General features: G+C 40.1%; 3 non-coding genes across 3 annotated transcripts; 2 read left to right on the forward strand and 1 right to left on the reverse strand.

The window, feature by feature from the left end:
- The first annotated feature begins 300 nt into the window (after positions 1 to 300).
- Positions 301 to 382, forward strand: TRNAS-CGA. Its single transcript has one exon. It is a non-coding gene; the product is annotated as a tRNA-Ser (tRNA).
- Positions 383 to 3,886: 3,504 nt separating this feature from the next.
- On the forward strand, positions 3,887 to 3,959 carry TRNAR-ACG. Its single transcript has one exon. It is a non-coding gene; the product is annotated as a tRNA-Arg (tRNA).
- A 2,618-nt stretch (positions 3,960 to 6,577) lies between these two features.
- Positions 6,578 to 6,651, reverse strand: TRNAI-AAU. The gene has a single exon. It is a non-coding gene; the product is annotated as a tRNA-Ile (tRNA).
- Between the last annotated feature and the right edge of the window lie 4,609 nt (positions 6,652 to 11,260).

Below are 11,260 nucleotides of genomic sequence, written 5' to 3' on the forward strand. Positions count from 1 at the left end.
GATCTGTTGTTTATATGGTGCCTACTCAACTCGATGGCACCAAACAACATGATTGTTTTGCCACTGGGAAAGGCACAGTGCTCGGCACAGAACAGGACGACTGCATAGATTACAAATTGTATCTGTTTCTCATAGGATATAAATGTTATGTGTCTCAAGTTCCACTTTCGGTTTGGTGGTGTGAAGAACACAAGAAACAATTTTACAGAGATGTGAGGCCTGTGATCTGTTCCTTGTCTGCACTATTTGCCAGACAATTTATGCTTGCCCTTAGTCAAAAGAGAGGCGAGCTAACTTGTGGCTGTGATGGCTGAATGGTTAAGGTGTTGGACTCGAAATCCAATGGGGTTTTCCCGCGCAGGTTTAAATCCTGCTCACAGCGTCTGAGTTTTCTCAATGTACAATCTACTGGTCTTTAAGGAGAAAGCTCACTTTTTACGAGTAGAAATTAGATGTATTTTCCAGCATTTTGCCTTCTTTGAACAGCAAAGTCATTTTAAAGCAATTACGTATTTGTTAGTGAGTTTCTACTTTCTGTCTACCAAAATGTGATTTTAAATTGTGGGTTCTACTAAACTCTTTACTATTTGTTGCAGTTTTGGTTTATCTTTTAATACGTTTATCTGATAAGCTAAACAACTTTTGCAACTAATTTCTCCAGAATGAGGTTTTATTTGAATTTTGGAAATATGAAAAATACCTCTAGAAATATATTCGAAATATTTTGGGGATGATTTTTATTTTTTTTTAAATTTATTCTTAATTTCAATGAAAACTTACAGACTTTGGATTTCCATTCCTTCATTGTTGCACTTTTCTCCCTGCCCACCCCTCTCCCCCCAGTACACTCTTTTGTTTGAAAAGTAAAGGAAAAATTCTTTCATTGTTTTACAATCCCTCCCCCCAGGTCCACTCCACTATGTTCTGGATTCCTGTCATGACAATAATACCTAATCACATATCTCTTTTAAACAGTTTTCTCCCTCATCTGTTTCAATGCAGTATCCATTATTGAACTCAACTTTCTCAGTCTCCCCCTAACCCCGATATCAGTCCTGTTTTACAACAGTGGCACCGTGCAGTATTTCTCCTTTTGTGACTGAGATACTTCACTCAGCATAATGTCCTCCAGGGTCACCCATTTTGAATAATATTGCATGAGGTCCTTGTTTTTCTATCCATTCATTTGTTGATGGGCACTTAGGTTGCTATTGTGAACAAAGCCGCAATAAACATGGGTATGCATATACCTGCTTGGATGTCAGTTTTGGTTTCTTTGGGGTATATTCCCAGTAGTGGAATTGCTGGGTCAAATGGAATCTCTATTTGCAACTTTTTTTTTTTTTAATTACTTTTGTATGCGTGTACCGTCAAATCAGATCTTACTGGTACAGGAAGGAGGAGATTGTCCCTCCTTTCCCAGCAGAGCATCTGGTGGATTTGAACCGTTCGCATCTGTAATTGTAGTTGCAGCTCCTTGCCACTAGGCCACCAGAGCTCCCTTTACTTGCAACTTTTGCGAAAGCGCCACACTGCTTTCCACAGTGGTTGCACCATTTTACACTCCCACCAACAGTGAATAAGGGTTCCAGTTTCCCCACAATCTCGCCATCACGTGTTGCTTGCTGTTCTATTAAATTTTGCTATTCTGACTGGGGTGAGATGATATGTCATAATTGTTTTGATTTGCATCTCTCTTAGAGCTAGGGATTTTGAACATTTCTTCATGTGTTTGTTGACCATCTGAATGTCTTCTTTGGTGAAGTGTCTGTTTATATCCTGTACCCATTTTTCGATTGGATTATTTACCTTTATCTTGTTGTGGTGCTCAAGTATTTTATAAATTCTAGATATAAGTCCCTTATCTGATATGTCATTGTTGTTGTTGTTATGTGCCATCGAGTCGCTTGCGACTCATAGCGACCCTATGTACAATAGCCCTAAGCCCTGCTCTATCGTGTGCCAATCGCACTGCCTCCCACACACCCATCCCGATTACCCCAGTTACTGAATCAATCCACCTGATAGAGGGTCTTCCCCACTTGGGCCGTCCCGCCACACTCCCAAGCATGATGTCCCTTTCCAAGGACCTGTCCCTCCTTACAACATGTCCAAAGTATGTCAGACGAAGCCCCTGAATCCTTGCCTCCAAGGAGCAGCCTGGTTTAACCCTCTCCAGTATGAATCTGTTTGTTTTCTTGGCAGTCCAGGGTACATTCAATACTCTTCTCCAGCACCGCAGCTCAAAGGCATCAATTCTCCTTCTATCCTTCCTAGTAATTGTCCAACTCTCTGATGCATAATAAGTGATTGCAAAGATCATGGACTGTATCAGACGCACCTTAGTCTCCAGAGTGACACCATTGCTCTTCAGTACCCTGGAGAGATCCCTAACAGCAGACTTTCCCATTGCAATACATTTTTTTTATTTCCTGGATACTGGTGCTAAGAGTGTTACCGTGGAGCCAAGCAAACTAAAGCTGTTAACAATCTCAATCTCTTCACTATCCATCCTGATGCTGCCAATTGGTCCAGTGGTGAGAATCTTTGTCTTCTTGACATTGAGACTCAATCCATACTGAAGGCTGCAGTCCTTGACCCTCAGCAGCAAGCGTTTCAGGTTCTCCTCAGTTTCAGCAAGCAGGGTGTGTCATCTGCATAATACAGATTGTTAATAGATCTTCCACTAATCCTGATTACCAAATACTTTTTCCCAGTCTGTGGCTTCCCTTTTTACCCTGTTGGAGAAGTTTTTGGATGTGAATAGGAATTTGATTCTTAGAAGGTCCCATTCATCTATTTTATCTTCTGATTGTGAGGGGGATGATTTTTAAATTAAAGCAACGCGAATTATTCATTATTGATCCACATAGATCATTAATGTCCAATGTATACATATATACATATGTACATATACATATATGTTGTTGTTGTTGTTTGGTGCCGTCGAGTCGTAGACGACTCATAGCGACCCTATCTATGAACGAATAGCCTGAGCACTGTTCGTACATAGAGTTTCCGGAGGCAAGCCATTTCAGAAGTGGATGCGGCTCCTGCTTCCAGGCTTGATTTAGTCGGGAAGCTCCAGCCAACACTGTCCACCATGGGTACCCATTACTACGATTGGCACATATATATACATATATACACATATACATTATACATAAACACACACACACACGCACACATATATATATGTATGTATGTAAAAACACGTTCAGGTGAGAGCAAAAGAATAAATTGGGGAAACTGGAGATCTCAAAAGTGGCTACGCCTCTGAGATAATTTAAACTTTAAACCAAAAATATTGGTTTATTGAGAATGCTACACAAATTGAAGAATGTCTCCTTATAATGAAATTAAACCAGTAGAAATTTTTGAATTGGTGTATGTTTGATGTGCATATTTCCAGAAACATTAAGATAAATAAAATTTATATTTAAGAAAGAAAAAAAAAGACACCAAAGAAATATATTTCTAGAAAACACCCAAATATGTTTTGGAGAATGATCATTCTACTAACGTACCATTAGTACTAAATAGTACTAACGTACTAATTCCAAGATGGAAATGGATTTGTTTTCAATAGAAAAGAATGTACTATGCAAGTAAATTTCAAAATAAATAATATTTTTTTCAGAATCAATATCGAGGTTTTGGTTCTAATTTTTTTATCAGAATAAAGACACGTTTATTTTTATTTTTATTGTATTATTTTTATGTGTACCGTCAAATCAGATCTGACTGGTACAGGAGGAGATTGCCCCCTCCTTCTCCCGCAGAGCATCTGGTGGATTTGAACCGTATACCTCTGGGATTGAGAATAAAGACACATCTTTAGTTGTATCTAGTAACGACAATACTGGCGCATTCTTTTCACACGGATGGGCCAGTGGCGCAATGGATAACGCGTCTGACTACGGATCAGAAGATTCTAGGTTCGACTCCTGGCTGGCTCGCGACTTTTTTTTAGGGCCCCATCTTCCTTCCTTGTTTTTAAAAATTCTTTTCTTCTTCTTCAATACTCTTCACAGTGATGTTTGGATAATTGTTAAATTTTTTCTAATGTGGAGACTGATTACTACCTCCATCTGATACAGCGATGCTCCTGCATTGCCTGTCACTAAGGTCTAAAAGAGACTTTAGAAACTTGGAAGCTTCATCTTTTAAGATTTTCTTCTTCTTGTCGCTCTGATCTTCCTGAACTTGAGGAAAGAAGTTGGATGACATAAGCCCTTAAAACGAAAATCTTAAACTCAAAGAGGCTTTAAAGAAAGAAAAAAAAAAGTTTAAAAAAGATACTCTCCTGCACCAACTTTCTCCCCCCCACCCCCCACCCCCCCACACACATTGTTCAGAGTTCTTCCTTAGGGGGATCTCTCTCCTGTGCAGTTCTCTTCCCCTGGGCGTCACTCTTGGCAAAAAGGGACACGTGAGGGAAATCTTGACTCAAGAAAGGCACCCCTGCGGGGATGTGGGAAGAAAACGGGCCCTTGCCTTCAGGGCACAGAGCTCCACCCTGAAGGTAGTGGTCGCAACTGGATGGCCACTTCTCCACTTGGCCTCGCAATCTTCCAGAGGTAGGTATCAAGACCTAAAAAAATCTGTCCTCAGAAGATAGAATCGCATAGGATCTCTTTCATAGACAAGGTAAACCGGTTCAGGAGAGGATGAGGATGTAAGGGAAAGGTTCGAAGCTGCAGCTTTGAGGTAGGCGTCCCATTGACAAACTCTCACAGCGACCTGCCCAGGGCTTCTGACAAAAGGGCAGAGGGGCTGGAAGTCAATCATTGCTCTCAAAGCCAAAGCAAATAGGGAAATACTCCACAATCTTTCCTAGGAAAAAAAGATCACGTGTTTTCCCCCAAATGGGAAGAGAAATCCAAATTTCTGACTTTCTGACTAACAGTTTAGAGCATAACACACTACACCACAAAAACCCAACTTGAGAACAGGTTCCAAATATGTTTATAACGACGCCGGTCTGGACTCTAAGATGCACCTGATCTAGGTCATGGTCTTCGCAATTACTTGTTATGCATCAGAGAGCTGGACAATGACCAAATATGGCAGAAGATTAATTGAGGCCTTTGAGTTGTGGTGCTGGAGAAGAGTATTGAACACACCATGGACTGCCAAACAGAGCTGTCCTGGAGAGGGCGAAGCCAGGCTAGTTCTTGGAGGCAAGGATTCTTGAGACCCCATCTCACATACTTTGGCCATATTGCCAGGAAAGACCACTTCCTGAGAAGGACATCATGCTCGGAAGGGTGGAGGGACAGCGCAGGAGAGGAAGACCCCAGATGAGATGGATCGATATAGTAACTGGGGTAATTTGGGTAGGTGTGTCGGAGTCAGTGAGATCGCCTCAGGATAGAGCTATTGTACATAGGGTCACTTTGAGTCCCAGGCAACTCGATGACATATAACAGCAACAACAACCTCAGCGTGGCAGGTAATTTGTGTCGAAGTTTGCCAATGAGAATTTTAAGAGACGCTGCGATTAAATCCATGAAACCAACGAGCGTGTCGTTTGGACTTTGAACAGTTTGAAAAGGCATTATGGAAATTCTCAAACATCCGGTTCTTTGCTTATACAGCCAAAGAGAAGTGATGTTAAGCACAGTTGCTTAGAAGGAGAAAAATAAAGAAGCAAGACCCACTGGCGCCATGCAAATCCACACTAACCAATCTGCTTCTCTTTGTTAAAATATCCCCGTCTCGAACCTTCACTGTTCCACTTACTTTTTTTTTTCTAAGGTGTTCTGGAAATGCTTGTATGTTCTTTTCTTTTTCTTTCTTTCTTTCCCCCCCCCCTTTTAAAATAAAACTAAAGTAAAAGTGTTCTTTAATCCAATGAGGAGGAAGTTTGAGCTTTACTCCTGAGCTGAGAATTTTTCTAATTCTGTTGTTGTTGTTAGACATTATTGAAGCAAGTTCGATTAATAGCAACCCTATGAACAACACCACAGCTGTGGTGCTGGAGAAGGGTACTGAATGTACCATGGACTGCCAGGAAAACAAACAGATTCATCTTGGAGAGGATTAAACCAAGCTACTCCTTGGAGGCAAGGATTCTGGGGCTTCGTCTGACATACTTTGGACATGTTGCCAGGAGGGACGGGTCCTTGGAGAGGGACATCATGCTTGGGAGGGTGGAGGGACAGCGCAGGAGGGGAAGACCCTCTATGAGATGGATTGATTCGGTGACTGGGGTAATCGGGATGGGTGTGTCAGAGGCAGTGCGGTTGGCGCAGGATAGGGCAGGGTTTAGGGCTGTTGTGCATAATAGGGTCGCTATGAGTCGAAAACGACTCGACGGCACATAACAACAACAACAACAACATGAACAACAAACCAGAACCCTGTTTTATCTGGTGCCAACCTCACAAACTTACACACTCAGGTCCATTGCTAAAGTCACGGTGTCAATATACCTAGTTCTCCTTGACCGTCTCTCCGTCTTTCCAAGCATGATGTGCTTCTAGAAAACATGATGTCTCTTCTAGCAACTTGCCCTGCCTTAAGTATGTGAAAAGAAGGTGAGAGATAGGGGCATTAAAAACTATTACATATATGGCCCGTACGGGGATCGAACCCGCGACCTTGGCGTTATTAGCACCACGCTCTAACCAACTGAGCTAACCGGCCACCTTGCGGTAACAGCGATTTTAAAACCTTACTTAAGAGCATTAATATTTTGTGTGCATGTATCTAAAGGGAAATTTCTCTTTTACAGAAGAAATTCCTAAAATCCAGGATTAAAAGTTCCACAACGCTCCAGACCAAGAGTGACAGAGAACATCTGGGTGGTAGAAAAAGACTGCAGTGGTTTGTAAAGAGACAGAGATTGCGGTGATAAAGTGAAGTTCTCACTGAGCAACACAAATAATGTGCCACTAAAATTTCCTGGCAAATTTCATCTTATGAACCAAAGGATTCCGAGTATCAAGTTGGTGAGCTAGACAAAATTGAGATTTTTTTTTTTTATTTTATTTTATTTTAGGTCCTTGGTCAAGTGGAAGTGAAAACGTCACCTGTAACCTCCCTTTTGGATACTATATGTTCTTGGGATTGTATTATTTCTTTTGGTTTCTTTAAGGTTTTTGTAGTTATTTTTTCCCTCCTTCTGAACTTACATACTGATGTCAAGCACGTTTCAAAAAATACATTAATCTGACAATGGAATGAATCAACAAGGAATAATTTTGTTCGTTCTAATTTAAAATGTAGGCACAATTGAGAAATTTTGGACTGTGCAGTCACACTTGAGATGTTCAAAGACTGACTGCACCAGAGCCTTAGAGTCTAGTACAAAGTTTTTAGCCTTTTTTTAGCTTCAAGAGTTCTCACTTTGGTTTCAAGAGCTAAGGTTTTCAGTTGCTCAAAATTCCAGACAAAAGGAAATTATGTTCTTAAGTTCATGCTCTTGCACAAACTTTTCACTGGTTGAAGTGAACTGCATCAGGCATTTGAGGATGTGTTTGCATGCAGAGACATACATTTTAAAAATACATCTCCAGAATCTATTATTCAATATATTCTTCACAAACAACAGTTTGAATGTGTCTATTCTTTTATCTTCCTTATTTATTGTTCGGTTCTAGCATGCGTCTAAGACCAACTGAAGAAACTATACATACCCTGGGTCAGGTGCACTTTAGTCATCAAAGTGATGTCTTTGTTAAAACTTTACAGTTTTGCTCAATACAGTAGCACATCCTCTGATTTCTTGAATTCTCCTTCCATGGATACTGATTGTTGATCTGGTAGAATGAAATAATTGACAATTTAAATTCCTTCTTCATTTATCATGATGATGTTTATGAGTTCAATTGTAGGGATTTTTCGTTTTCCCTGGGCTCCAGTGTAATCCACATTGAAATCTACATCAATCTTCATCTGTAAGCTTCAAGTCATTTTTACTTAGAGGAAGCAAAGTTAGGTCATCTCTATGTTAAAGGCTGTTGATGAGCTCCCCTCCAATTCCATTCACTTATTGTCATTATGTAGTCCACCTTTTCATATTATTAGTTCAGCAAACAGGTTGAATAAGTTAAGTGAAAGGATAACCCTGACAAATAGGTTTTCCAATTTGAAAATTAATAGAATCCTCTTCTTCTATTTGAATGACTGGCTCTTAATCCATGTACAAGCTCCAGAGGAGCACAATTAAGTGTTCTGGTGTTTCCATTCTTCGTAATGTTATCTATAATTTGTCATGCTCAATGTAATTGAATGCCTTTTCATAGTCAATATTACGCAGGTAACCATCTTGCTGGTGTTTTCTGCCATCCGCCAAGATTCCTGTAACATCAGCTAGTATTTCCCTTCCTTCATAACATCTTCTGACTTCAGCTCTCGTAATTCCCTGTTGATGTACTTGTTGTTTTTAGGTCCCATTAAGTTGAGTACAACTCAGTGACCTTATCAACAGCCAATCTGAATCCTCCTGTGGTATCCTGTGCCATCCTCATCATCTCCAAAATACTTAATCTCAGTGCTGAATTCACTCTGTCAATCCATCTAATTGGGTGTCTTCCTCTCCTTTACTGACCCCCCCCATCTTTCCAAGCATGATGTCACTCTCCAATGAGTACTCTTGCCTAGCTACATGCCTGATGTATGAAAGACAACACTTTGCCATCATTGTATCCAAGGATCGCTCCAGCTGTACTTTCTTGAAGACACATATCTGTTTGTTCTTTTGGCAGTCCATGAGATATTCAGTACTCTTCTCCAGCTCCACAACTCAAAAGCAACTTTTCTTTTGTCATCCTTACTCATTGTTCAGCTCTCTGATACAGAGCAGGTTATTGAAAAGACCATGGCCTAAGTTAGGCGCATCTTAGTCTTCAAACTGACATCATTGTTCTTCAGTGTTATGGAAAGGTCTCCTGACAGCAGACTTGCCCAATACTTTTCCTGATTCCCTGACTGCTGGTACCAAGGACATTGATTGTTGATTCAAGGAAGATTAAGTCATTGGTAGCTTCAAACCTTTCTCCATCTATTGTAATGTTGACTGTTGGTCCTGTGGTAAGGATCTGAAGTAAGGATCTTTGGTGAGTTGATGTACTATTGTGGTGTTTTTAAAATTGTCTTTAGCATGTGATATTAGTGCTATTGTTCCATCATATCCATAAGCTGTTTAATCATCTTTCTTCGAAATGGGCATGATTGCAGATCTTTTCCAATCAGTTGGCCTGATCAAGCAGTTGTGTCTCTCACGGATTCCATCCATTTGTTGAAACATTCCAATTGGTATTCCAATTCCAAATCCAATTCCTGACAGCTGACCTGTAAGTAAAATACTTAGCCAGAAACATAGACTGGCGCCACAACAAAAAAGCAAAACAAAACAAACTCTTAAAAAAACGAAAAAATCACCACCACCACCAAAACACCTTTAAAATGACATCTAAAACATGTAAAATGTCCTCTTAAAAGACTCAAGATATGCATACCCATGTTTATAGCGGCTTTGTTCACAATAGCAAGGAGTTGGAGATAGCCTAAGTGCCTTATTGGCAAGCGAATGGATAGAGAAGCTGTGGTATATTCACACAATGGAATACTGTGCTGCATTGCAAAACGAGGAACTCATGCAATATTATTCAAAATGGGTGATCCTGGAGGAAATTATGCTGAGTGAAGTATCATCTCAGTCACAGAAAGACAAATACTGCATGGTGCCACTGTTGTAAAGCAGTACTGACATCGGGGTTGGGAGGAGACTGAGAAGAGTGGGTTCAATAATGTATACTGCATTGAAACAGATGAGGGTGAAAACTGTTTAAGAGGGGAAATTATTAGGTATTTTTGTCATGACAGGAATCCAGAGCGAAGGCTGGATAGTGGAGTGGACCTGGGAAGAGGGATTGTAAAACAATGAAAGAATGTTTCTTTTACTTTTCCAAGAGGGTAGTGTACTAGGGGGGAGGGCTGGGAGGGGAGAAAAGTGCAACAATAAATGAACGGAAACCCAAAGTCTCTGTAAATTTTCATTGAAATTAATAATAAATTAAAAAAGGGGGAAATTCAAGATACTGACAATATTGTTATGAATTTGTGAGTCAAAGTATTAACGAAGGCAGAGGCTGAGGAATTAAGTGGCAAATTTAATTTACACACTGATCCTTAAACATATATTTAATAACACTGTTATTAAACACTCTTCAAAGTAGTGAAGTAGTTTTAATGCCTCTCAAATAATTCATTCTAGGATGTGAAGAAACTCCATGTCTATGAGCAAGGAATTGTGTGTATATGGATTGACTCGACGGCACATAACAACAACAACAACGGAATTGAACTGCTTCTTGGAAAAAGATTTTCAAGAATACACCACTTTCTTTTGTAGATGAGTAACATTTGGGAGCAGGTCAAGATTTCACAGGTTAAATGAAATAATTTTTGGAATATGTTAACATTAGAGGAAGCCGAGATAGAAAACAAAATACTACCTCCAACTGCCAAAACCTAGGATCGAGCCAGGGACCTTTAGGTCTCCAGTCTAACACTCTCCCAGCTGAGCTATTTCGGATGGTCCTCAAAATATTTTATCAATGACTTCCAGATAACCGTTTCTTAACTATCTTCTGGTCAATTCTGGGACTATTTTTTTTTTAAAGTATTTTGTTTTTTTGAAAACACAACATGTTAGCTGTTAAAAAAAATAATTACCCAGAGAAGAGGGATATTATTTTTAAAAAAATCAAAGAACATGCAATAGCGTAAATAGAGAAAACTGAGGGGCGGGGGAGAGTAGGAAGCCCACGGTTCCTAACCATACAGATTGCCTACCTGGTAGGAAATAGTGATTCAAAGCTTCTGGTTAGGATAGGGAAACTTCATAGAACTAAATGAAACACCATCCTGGATAACATCTGTTTTGGTAATCAATAATCTTTTATTCTTTTATTAATTTTTATGTTGGCAGAACAGATCATCCGAGAGGCTGGGCTATATGAGGAGGAATGTGGCATCAGGATTGGAGGTCGACTCATCCACAACCTACGTTATTCAGATGACACAACCTTGTTTGCTGAAACTGAGAAGGACCTGAAGCCCTTTCAAAAGTAGAAAGTCATGTCTTCTTTCCTAATCTGTCAGACTAGACGCTCCATTGAACCCTGCCCAAGATGAGTGACTCAGTTGATATCTGACATACTGGTGACATAGCTTGCATCACATCAACTGTAAGCTGCCACAGTGAAACAAACTGACAGACGAGTTGGGGCTAACTTTATTAGTTGCG

The sequence above is a fragment of the Elephantulus edwardii genome, unplaced genomic scaffold (assembly GCF_000299155.1).
Source record: "Elephantulus edwardii isolate Elephantulus edwardi_28Jun2011 unplaced genomic scaffold, EleEdw1.0 scaffold00538, whole genome shotgun sequence".
Lineage (NCBI taxonomy): Eukaryota > Metazoa > Chordata > Mammalia > Macroscelidea > Macroscelididae > Elephantulus > Elephantulus edwardii.